The sequence below is a fragment of the Callithrix jacchus genome, chromosome 6 (genome assembly GCF_049354715.1).
Source record: "Callithrix jacchus isolate 240 chromosome 6, calJac240_pri, whole genome shotgun sequence".
Lineage (NCBI taxonomy): Eukaryota > Metazoa > Chordata > Mammalia > Primates > Cebidae > Callithrix > Callithrix jacchus.
The window spans coordinates 37989060-38001673 of NC_133507.1; the positions used below are offsets into that span (position 1 = coordinate 37989060).

General features: G+C 39.0%; 1 non-coding gene across 1 annotated transcript; it reads right to left on the minus strand.

Annotated features, from left to right (window-relative positions):
• Nucleotides 1–337: 337 nt before the first annotated feature.
• Nucleotides 338–477, minus strand: LOC118154833 (U4 spliceosomal RNA). The gene has a single exon (XR_004745091.2). It is a non-coding gene; the product is annotated as a U4 spliceosomal RNA (small nuclear RNA).
• Nucleotides 478–12614: the final 12137 nt, after the last annotated feature.

Genomic DNA, 12614 nt, shown 5'->3' on the forward strand with positions numbered 1-12614 from the left:
GGTGTCTAACCCAAAGATGAACACATGACCCTTGTCCTCAAGCAGCTAAATCTGTGAAAACCATAATATGAGTTAAGGTAGTAAGTAAGAAGCATGAGCACAAAATATTTTGGAAAAACAAGCAGGGACGAGTTAGACCTGCTGCAGTGTATGTGTCTGTGTCTGTTTATCTATGTATTATATGCAGGCGGATTGTGAAAAAAGACAGGTTTCACAGAGGAAATGATATATGATCTCCCTTCCTCCCTCTCTCCTTCCTTCCTTCCTTCCTTCCTTCCTTCCTTCCTTCCTTCCTTCCTTCCTTCCTTCCTTCTTTCTTTCTTTCTTTCTTTCTCTCTTTCTTCAGAGACTGTCAAAAATTGCCAGTGCTGACTATATTGCAAGTCATCATGGCAGGGTATTGGGAAAATTTTCAATGAGCAATAATCGCGCCTTGGATAAACCTCATTGGTTACGATACTGCCACTGCGCAAAGCTGATATATGATCTTCTCTAATTCATTAAAGCATGCAGCTATCAAAGGCCTGAGGACTCTTGAAAGATGAGCAAAATTTCATCATGTGGAGAAGGGAAAGTGTAAAGACAGGAAACGGCATTTGAGAGGCATTATATTCTATTTAAATCTAGAAATACTGTCTTTAGGATGTTCTTGGCTGAATGAATCAGATGTGTCATCATGCCATACTATCATGATTTGCCAACACTGGTTAGGGCCTAGATTTGATCCATGCCCTCTCCACTGGCATCATTAGTGATGTGAGCTGGAAGCCTGAGCTCACCCTACCGTAAAGCTGTTTGTAACAGAAGACACAGTTTGCACTTTGTTTTCTGTTTCAGTTTTGGTTTCAACCTCTAATTTGATATGTACCAGTTATTAACCTGGTTGATTTGCTACAAATGAAAAGTTAAAAAAATTAATGACAAATAATTTATACAAAACTCACATAAAACCATTTGAGTCTCCCACTAGATGGCACAGGAAGAATATGGCATAACACCTAATTCCCAGGCTAGGCTAGATAGAAAATGTCTACTCCCGTGATTGCAGGACTAGAACTACTTTCTCTTAAAAGTAAATATAAATAACATCTCTGTAATTTTACTTTTTCTTTAACAATAATCTGTTTTAAAGTAAACAGAAAATGCATTAGGTTTAAAATCCATAGTGAATAGGAGAATATGATAAACGTTTATCAAGGCCAGGCGCGGTGGCTCACACCTGTAATCTCAGCACTTTGGGAGGCCAAGACAGGAAGATCATGAGGTCAAGAGATCGAGACCATCCTGGCCAACATGGTGAAACCCCATCTCTACTAAAAATACAAAATTTGCTGGGCCTGGTGGCATGCGCCTATAGTCTCAGCTACTTGGGAGGCTGAGGCAGGAAAATTGCTTGAACCTGGGAGGTGGAGGTTGCAGTGAACTGAGATGGCGCCACTGCACTCCAGCCTGGCGACAGAGCAAGACTCCATCTCAAAAAAAAAAATTCATTCATTCCTAGTTTTTCAGGGCAACATTTTTCCAAATGGGTTTTTGGGATGTCCAGGTCAAGGTTTATTTGAATATCACTCTCCCAAATTCCTGACTTGAGAAAGAAAATAAAAGTCAATAATTCTGTTATTATGACCCTTGAAGTCAAGGCACTATCATCCATCTCCTATAGATTTTAGAGCAATTAAAAGTGAAGCAATTCATATTCATTGATTTAGAGGGAACTATTGTGTAACCTGGGCAAGTCAGTCCATATTACTTTAAGAACACTAAACAGTATTGCCCTAGGTGAGAGAGAGAGAGAGAGAGAGAGAGAGAAAGAGAGAGGAGAGACAGAGAGAAACAGAGAGAGAGAGAGAAATCTAACACATTCTTTAACACCTGGTCATTAATGACCATTAATGACAGAACCTGCTTAATCCCCATATAATTATCCAATACATTGAATCCTAATTGTTTTGTTCTTCACCTGAACTTGGCCCAAGTGCTAGTGTAGCCCTCTTTTAAGAATGTCAATAGAATGTGATTTTTTACAAGCCGCCATAAGTAAATAGTGGAAAGCCAGAGCTATGTTCTGAAAATGGAGCTTGTTTTTGGGGGCACATCAGGACTCAAACTTTCCGAAACTCCTACTCCTGAGTTACCTGGAGAAAAGCTATAGCAGATGGGCATCCAGTGCTTGGAAAGGCTGCCTGGACTTCAATGCAAGGTACAGTAAATGTATCTTTAAACTCCAACCTTTGATGTAACTGGTATGATGCCACAAGGATTCTGTTCAATATGTGTTTACCAAATACCTTCTTTGTGCAACATTCTGTGCATATTTTTTTTTTTGAGACGGAGTTTCGCTCTTGTTACCCAGGCTGGAGTGAAATGGCGCATTCTTGGCTCACCGCAACCTCCGCCTCCTGGGTTCAAACGATTCTCCTGTCTCAGCTTCCCAAGTAGCTGGGATTACAGGCATGTGCCACCATGCCTGGCTAATTTTTTTTGTATTTTAGTAGAGACGGAATTTTACCATGTTGGCCAAGATGGTCTCGATCTCTTGACCTCGTGATCCACCCGCCTTGGCCTCCCAAAGTGCTGGGATTACAGGCGTGAGTCACCGCTCCCGGCTTCTGTGCATCTTTAAGCTAGACCCTGGGCTAGCTTAAATAATCTGCTTAGATTCTTGTGGGCAGCAGGTAAGGAGGCAGGATTAGTTCACCCTCATAATGGTCTTTTACTATAGCAATGGCCTGATGAATCACTGAGTTTGCAACATCAGAACCTTAATGGCACACTTACCTTGAATCAGAGTGTCTCCTGGCAATCATAACTCATATTCAACCAGAGTTCCCACTGAGTATAGATGTACTACTTGACTCCATTTCAATAAGCGCAGCAAGCTGGAGCAGAAAAACTCATTCCTCCTGGATCTCCCAATGCATGATTTTTCCTATATTGTGCAACCCTTGGATGTCTTTCATCATTCACTCCCATCAGAATTTCCTAGAGTGCTTGTTTTAATGCAGATTCCCAGGCCCTGCTATAGGTCACTGTATCACATCTCTGTGATACAGGTTTTTAATGCAGATTCCCAGGCCCTGCTATGGGTCACTGTATCACATCTCTGTGATACAGGAGACCATAGCAGAAAACACACATGAACCTGTTCCCAGGCATCCATGAGACCACCACGGATGCCCCACACATCACCAGGGTGATTTGAGGGCCTCAAGATGTGAGTTCCTTAGCATGATTGAGGTCCAGAGACTCCATAGTTTGAATTTGGCATTAATGTGCTCTTATTTCCCATCGCTTATCTTAGGCAGGGAGCAGTTTGCAAGTGTTCCCTCCGTACACAAGGAATTGACTCTGGGCATTGAGTATGATTTTACTTTAAACATTTACAGTTTTACTTACAGAAAGTTACTCAGCTGGGATGCTTCACTTCATCATTGTTTTCTTTTCCTTTTTCCTTTCTTTCTTTCTCTCTCTCTCTCTTTCTTTCTTTATTTCTTTCCCTCCCTCCCTCCCTCCCTCCCTCCCTCCCTCCCTCCCTCCCTCTCTCTCTCTTTCTCTCTTTCTCTCTTTCTTTCCCTCCCTCCCTCCCTCTCTCTCTCTCTTTCTCTTTCCCTCCCTCCCTCCCTCCCTCCCTCCCTCCCTCCCTCCCTCCCTCCCTTCCTTCCTTCCTTCCTTCCTTCCTTCCTTCCTTCCTTCTTGTAGGAAACAGGGATCTCTCTGTTACCCAGGCTGCAGTATAGTGGCACACAATCATAGCTCACTGTGGCCTCAAACTCCTGGGCTCAAGAGATCTTCATGCCTCAGTCTTCCCAGTAACTGTGATTACAGGCACGTGCTACTGCACCCAGCTTTCGCCACATAAGTTAATTTTTAATTTCATATAAGTTTTAATACCTGAAAAAATTATGTGACTCTTTCAGCTCCTAGTCTTTTCTAATTCACTAAAGTATACAGCTATCAGAAGTCAACATGCAGAGAAGCACTAACATGGAGTCTCTGCATATCCTGATAAATATTGCTCTGAAGCAGAATTCAGTTTGGGCAACTCGTGCAGAAGGATGGTCAGAAAGTAATTTTCTGTTTGTCGGTGTGTGTGTGTGAGAGACAGTGGATGTAAATGTATATGTAAAGAACATAGGTTCTGCAATGAGTCCAGTGTTGTTGTGCTGGGAATTTAAATGTTTTAATTTTCAAAGGAGTTCTGCTGAGTAGAAATTACCCCATTATGCTGAGTGAAAACCTGAAGCTTAAGTAGCTTGCCCAAGGTCACATAGCAAGAAAGATCACAAGGCAAAGGAAGGTTTTGAGCCCCCTAAAGTTCATGATGTTTCCATTATACTATGGTTATAAAAAACATGAAAAGAAATGTTTACAATAAAAGATATTAAGTGATAAAACTTCCATAACAATTTTCTCCTTTGCAATATCAGAAACCTCCAGCAGGCTGTACCCCTGAATCAGTTTTCTAACTGAAACTCAAAGCCATTAAACAAGGATTTTCTCGGTGCTTCTGTTGTCATTGCTGGGTTTTTGGCATATTATTTTAAATTCAATCTACAACAATAATTTACAAACTTCGTTATGTACACCTGAAAGTCAAAAGAAAATATTGTTTTTGATGCATTGTTTTTAGGTACTTAACTGATTTCTTACGTTAAAATACTGCCCTATTACAATTGGTTGTGAAAATTCTTGATGCTTCCACAGCTAGGGACAGAGTTTTATTTTATTCTACTATTGTCAAAATCCATGCTGCTTCATTGCAGTCTGCTACATAGACTTAACCTGATTTGCAGAAGTGTGATTAGTTTATCAATATGTCTTCAAGTGTAGCCAAGGCAAAATTATTTTAGAATCACCTAAGACAGTTCTGAAAGCATGATCCCCAATCAGCAACATCAGTGTCATCAGCGTCACCAGGGATCTTGTTAGGTAAAGTCTCAGGCTCCACTCCAGACCTACCATATCAGAAACTCTGGGAATGGGATCCAGGAATCTGTATTTTAATAAGTTTTCAGGATGAGTCTGATGCACACCAGTGGATAAGACCCACTGACCCAAGATATTTATTAGAAGTATAAATTTCTGATCCTCACCCATATCAAATCAGAATCTCTGGGGGCTAGGAAACTATATTTACAAATATCAAGGTGATTCTTAGGTACATAGAAGTTTGAGAACCACACTGGTTCATGTGGTATGATTTCAGGGGACAAGGAAGGATACTTTTCTGAACGTTTCTCTCCATTTCTTGATCAAAAGTTAATTAATTTTGTAGAATTAAGAAAGAATGTCTTCATTAACTTTTAAGTTCGTTAATTCACAAATACTTTAGGATGAATTTATTTTATTAAATAGGTATTTCACCCTCAGAAAAGGAGAGTGGACAATTAAAAGGGAGGGATATTACAAAAAGAAACTATGAAAGCCTAATTTACATGTTTACCTTATAGTCACCCAAGATCTGATTTGCATATATCTCACCTCTTTCATTAGGGAGGGTGTCATCATTTTAGTATAACACAGGCCTAACATACTTTGGCCAAACCTTTTCCCCTTCCCAGAGAAGATCTTGTAAGAGTCTACTTGGCAGTAATCAAGCAATAGGCATACTTACAGTGTAGGTGATAATGTATTTAATAGTGTATTGTAGTATTTATTTGTTGTATGCATGTTTTATTTAGTGTAAATAGAATCTAGATATTAAAAGACATAAAAATCAGACGTGAGTCACATGGTATAAATAGTCTTATTACCTTGTAACATCACTTAAATTTTTTTCAAACAGTATATATCCAGCTTATTGACCATAGGAAGTTGACTCCATATAACTTCCTATTGCTATTGCTTTAAAATAAATACAGATACAACATGGATGATCCTTGAAAATGTTACACTAAGTGAGAGAAACAAGACACGAAAGGACACATGTCATAGATTCCAATTATGAGAAATATCAAAAATAGGCTGATCCAGAGAGGTAGAAAGCAGACTAGTGGTTAGCAGCGGCTGAGAGGGATATTGTGAAGTGACTACTGCTTACGAGTGAGTATGAGGTTTTCCTTGGGAGTGACGAAAATGTTGAGGAACTACATTGTGGTGATGGTTGCACAATACTGTGAATGTACTAAATGCCTATGAATTGCTCACTTTAAAATGGCTAAATCAGTACATTTTATGTTATGTGTATTTTAATCATAATTTTTAAAAAACATACATACACAAAATAGAAAATAATATAAAAGAAAATTAAATCTCCCCTTAAATAATGAGTTGTCAGGATACAGAAAATAATCTGCCACAGGGGCCGAGGGAATTCTAAAAGATAAACCCCAAAATATTTCAAGAAGTGACACTGAAGTGGGAAATATGTCAGATTACAATTTTGAAAGGCAACACTCTCACTTTAGATATATGCTTTGTGTTTCCAGAAAAACAAAACAGCAGCAACAACCCACTGCCACACACAAAGACACACACACACATACCCACACCAAAAAACAAAACCAAAGTCAAATATCATTTATAATCAGAAAACCAACCACAGAGCTGCCTACATAATTTGATTGACATATTCACAGTCAGGCCAGTCAGTCCCAAGAGGTCCACTGGGAGGTGGGGCTTTCGTAACAGCAGTGCCAGGCTAGGGTCTCACATATCACCACAGAAAGACGTGGCTGGGGTCCTTAACTTACCCATAGCTTGATACCCCCTCAAAGTTACCAAGCCCCCAGAGTAGATATGGGTCTCTCCTATGAAGCACTCTAAGGCTGGGGATTCATTTTTATAATTGATTTAATGACTCTCAGTGTCATTATGTATAAGGCTATTGTTCTCACTTTACTCCTTCAGAGAAAGAGATATTTACAGCTACGACCTCAATTCTTGCCCGTTTCTATTTTCCTTCCCACTGTCTAGAAATCGAACTGCCCTCCTAAAAATTCACCATATCCCACTGGGTTAGGTAAAAAACTTTGTGTCTGAAAGCTTCCACAGAAAACCTGGAGATGGTTGCTGCTTTAAAATAAGATAAAATGGTGTCTGCTTTGCCTTCCGAAGGGCTGCTCTTTGTGTAGGCGCTTTTGTGAAATTCTGTGTCACCCACGCTATCCATTACAATGCTCACAACATTCACATATTTGATCCAGAGGAAATGTAGCTGGCGCTGTTTTTATTCCTGTTACCTCCTGTCTTGAAGCCAAAATGCCAGTGCTTCATGCAGCATGGAGTGGTAAACACCAACTAGGGAGAAGCCTTTATTTAGGGAATTTATCACAAAATGATTTTTGGAAGGCTAATATTGAGAAAGTAGAAACACTGTTTAGAAAGCACAGCACTGGTGCAAGTAGATATTTCCAGTGCATACATGAACATCGTCTCTTCCATGGTCTCCTGTCTTTGTCTATGACACACAGGTCATTCCACTTTGTATGCCCACCAATGTGTGCACTCATAAGACAGATCTTTATGCTATTAAGGAGACACAATATAGGCTGAGGATTTAATATAGTACTCACAAAATTTAAATTTTTTGAAACCTGCCAAATGGATAAGATGTTTGCCCTATATTAGTGACTATCATTTTGATGTGAAACCTACTTTAATGAATACCTGACAAAGAAACCTTTTAAAGAAATGATTATCTTTGACATGAATATATTCAGCTCCTGTTTATACAGTGAAATCTTAACTAGCTAGTAAAAATGGCACAATATTACGACGAGTATGGAAAATACTACATAAAGAAAATATAAAGGCTGCCTGAAGAACTAATGACTACTTCTGTTATCTGAATTGGTGCTTCAGTGATGATTGCTCTGGGAAAATCTTATGTTTATGGTACTGTGGGTGCGATCTGTACATCTGAATTATACCCAGGGCTTTACTAATGCTATGTGTGAAATTATGGAAATTACCAAAGCAAGAAAGCTTTATGTTTGCATTCTGCTTTCAGATATAAGGCAAGGTAATTATATTTAATAACCCAGTGACTACCTTTTTTATCTTAAAATTACAAAGTAAGAAAAAATAGACAGTGCTTGCATGTGAATGTAATGATACGTAAAAACGATGACCTCAATCATAAACAATGCACTTTTTATCTTTAGATAACATGTTAAAGCAAAGGCAAATAACTATTGTATTATATAGTGGTCTAATTGTGTTCAGAGAAGAAGAATGACAAATATACACCAAATGGTTATGAGACGTAGGCCACAATGACAAACTATTTGTTATTAGCCTGATGAAAAGAAGGCTTAATTGTGAATTTGTGAGTCTTCACTACTAAACAAAAGATCAGTAAGCAAGCAATTCATGCATTGTTCTCCATTTCCAATGAAGACAGCAGCTTAAATTGATTAAACAAAACAACATTCTTAAGAATAATAAGAGTATGAAACAATTTCTGGAGATTTTGACCATAGAAGACATGAATCTATAGGTAAAGATTTTTCAGGTGGCTGAAGAATGAATTATATGCTTCTTGCTGATCATGTGATTCTATGAAAATCTACCATCTAAATTAATGCAATAGTGTTTTGTTCCCAGTGAGGGATAATGTCTTTTGTATTTAATGTGAATTCAGTGTTGTCAGCATTGAACTTCACTAATTGAGAAAGTTCCCACTGGTTGAGTATAAATTAGTTCAACCATTGTGGAATACAGTGTGGTGATTCCTCAAGGATCTAGAACTAGAAATACTATTTGATCCAGCAATCCCATTGCTGGGTATATACCCAAAGGATTATAAATCATTCTACTATAAAGACACATGCACACGTATGTTTATTATGACACTGTTCACAATAACAAAGACGTGGAACCAACCCAAATGCCCATTGGATAAAGAAAATGTGGCACATATACACCGTAGAATACTATGCAGCCCAAAAAAGGATGAGTTCATGTCCTTTGCAGGGACATAGATGAAGCTGGAAACCATCATTCTCAGCAAACTAACACAAGAACAGAAAACCAAACACCATACGTTCTCACTCAGTGGGAGTTAAGCAATGAGCACACATGGACACAGGGAGGGGAACATCACACACTGGGGCCTGTCAGGGGTGTGGGGGGCTAGGGGAGGGATAGCATTTGGAGAAATACCTAATGCAGATGATGGATTGATGGGTGTAGCAAAACCACCATGGCACACGTATACCTATGTAACAAACCTGCACATTCTGCACATGTACCCCAGAACTTAACGTATAATAATAGTAAAAAAGAAAGTTCCCACCGGTCATTAAGAAAACCCAAATGAGGAAATGTGTATTCTTTGTGTCTTCTAGGCAATCACAGAATGGGGTGTGGGGGAGAAATTGGGGAATGTGGACAAAAGGGTTGTAAAATGGATAAGAATTAGTGAATAAAATTAAAATAATTTTAATTTTTAAAAGCTAATTAACTAAAAAAAATTAAGGGCAGTATTCTCAATCCTGGCTGCAATTAGAATCATTTAGGGAACTTTTTAAAAATATGTCAATCTCTGATTTTTAAGAACCACAGTATGGGCCTGGGTGGATCCCTGGCATAGGTCTTTTTCCAGTCAGGTTGAGAACTGCTATGCTAGGACTTTTAAGGATCTGCAGTACTCATAAAATTAAGCAGAGTAGGATGGTTAAAACAGCAACAACTCTACCCAAACTATTGCTTCCGAGTATTTTTTTAACATAAGACCCAAATAAATATTATAAATTGCCCATCAATCCATGGGTCTGTGAGTGGTGTGATTTAGTAGAAGCATATGTTGTCAGAACAGAAAAGCAATAGATCAGAAGCAGTGACGTCTCAACTGGGCACTGCCATCAGTGAGGTGTGTGATGCTGGACAAGTTACTCTATCACTTGGGGCTTCAGTTTCCTCACGCATAAAGGGAGGGAGCTACATGGCCTTCAAGGTCTCTTCTGTTTCCTGCTCCTCCATCACTAAGAAATGATTGTGGAACTTTTTGGGTGTACCTGTGCTTAAAACATAATTTCCAATTTAAAAGTTACAGCAACTGCCTTACAAAAAAGAGAATCATCTTACTAGCTCTATTTCAGTAATTTTCTCATAAACAAATTTTAAATAATACTATTTACTTACTTAAGTAAAGACATCAAGTTGAAGATAATATCATGAAAGACTTTTTCAGATGAGTCACAAGCTACTTCTGCATTGATCTTGGCGGTGCTATAGGGAGTTAAGGGAGAACTTTGTGCATACATCTCATGTGAAGCAGCAACAGCAGCATGGAAAAGGCATTTGTGGGACATCAAGAAATAAATTGTGAGGTCTGGAGCTACAACATCTATCACGTATAATGTCCCCGAGGATCATACATGTTGTATCTGTATTTGTTTAAAAGCTATAGGAAGTCATGTGGAGCCTGGTCTGGCATGTGTAACTCAGCAAACATTTTTTGAGCACCTATTGTATTCGAGAAACAGTCATGATGCAAAAAAAAAAAAAAAAAATAAGATACAGATCTTATTATCATGAAGGTCATGGTTCTGTAGAAAAAACAAAAGTGAATTTGAGGGAGGGGATCCAAGTTATCTTAGCCTTAAAAGCCTCAAAATGTATTATTTCTCTCTGCGAGGACATATTTCTGCTACAGATACCAGATTTTACCTTGGTCAATGACTAATTTAATTCTCTGTCTGAAGCACTAGCTTTCGGGTTAATGGTGATGAGGTTTTCTTCAAAGCATCTTTTAAAGGCTAAGATAACGTTTCCAAAAACAATAAGAGCGTCAGCACTCAAGGAAAAACTGGGAGAAATCTGTTCTTTTTTTTTTTTTTTTTTTGAGACGGAGTTTTGCTCTTGTTGCCCAGGCTGGAGTGCAATGGAGTGATCTTGGCTCACTGCAACCTCCGCCTCCTGGGTTCAGGCAATTCTCCTGCCTCAGCCTCCTGAGTAACTGGGATTACAGGCATGCGCCACCACGCCCGGCTAATTTTTGTATTTTTAGTAGAGACAGAGTTTCTCCATGTTGGTCAGGCTGGTCTTGAGCTTCCGACCACAGGTGATCAACCCACCTCAGTGGATCACTGAGGTGATCACAGGAGTAAGTCACTGCACCTGCCTGAGAAATCTGTTCTTTTACTAGATTTGCTTTACAAATACTATTTCTGAAAATTACCAAGAAACACCATATTTTATAACCTGTCCAGATGGACACTGATCAATTAAATAGACAAGTTTATCTAGATGCCACTACAAGTGGCTTGCTGTTTTTAGGATCTCACATCGGTATTAACTATATATAAATTGATAATTTATTCAAGAACTATTCATTGAGCACCTACTGCATGCTGGAGGCTGTTCCATGGGGTGGGTCTCCCCTGGCATCTTTGCATTGTGAAGTTATTCCCCTCATGTCTCTTTTGGCTATAGCTAAGAAAAGGGAGGTCCTCCTTCCTGTCCATTCCCAGGCCTGCCTCACATCCCACCCCAGGATGACTGACAGTGGAAACATCCAATTCCTTCATCCTTACCCACCAGATAATATTTTAGCTTCAGAGACACAGACAAGGCAATGTTTGCAGTTTAAAAGATAAAATTCCAAGTCTTGGTTATTCAGTTTCAAAAAGGAGAAACTAAAAGCCATGGATGGGTTGTTGACAGTCCAGACCATTCCATGTCTTTATTCCAGCACAACGTAAAGGGAAGGCCAACCCCAGATCCTGATATGAACTGTTCTAAACTAGACTGTGAGAAAATTCTTGTACACAGATGTACATAAATATCTCCAAGTGGGAGTGGGCAGGGAGTGGGGACAATTTTCAGGGGCAAGACTATTCCATATTTAGGTAAAAATATATTATTTCTCTCTGCAAGGAAATATGTCTGCTAAAAATAGCAAATTTTACGTTGGTCAATGACTAATTTAACATCTCTGTCTGAAGCACTAGCTTTCTTCAAGAAAATAGGTGGTTATTACGCTTATAAAAGTATTCTGGGTGATTTTCCTAAAGCAAAAGAATGTGCTCCAGTGGTGAATTAAAGTGTCCCTTACTAATGCATTTTAAATGATGTCTTTCTAGTTAAGAAAAAAAATTGATTTCATTTGACACCCTGCTAAAGGAATGAGAACTGGGTGTTATGGGAACAAAAAGAAAGGCCCCCATCCAGACTGGGGGTAAGTGAGAGTGAGGACAGCAAAGCCATCCAGGACAGAAGTGACTGAAGGTTGGCTAGAAGCCAGATGAACTGGACTGGGAGAAAGTGATCCAGACAGATGGCACCACAAGGAACAAATCTTAGAGAAGGAATGTGATTTCAAGAGGAGCTGACATTTTGGCTAACAAGTCATAGGGGTGGCATTTTGATGGGTAGGTTTGACATTTGCACCTATTTCATGACCCAAAAAACCAAACTATTGGCCTTTCACTTTTAAAAATTACTAGATTAAAATAAATTACTGGCTAATTTATAAAGCAGATACTCTCAACCTCTCTCCTATTTTCAATCAAAAATGGAGAGGACACTGGAGAGACAGATGATTAGGCTGCAAGTTTAGTAAATTGCTGTCTGCCACGACAAATACTATTCCATTTGTACACCATGTCAAAATGGACATAAAACATTTTATTTCCTAAGGCTTTATCATGAAGGCTTCTCTGTACCCA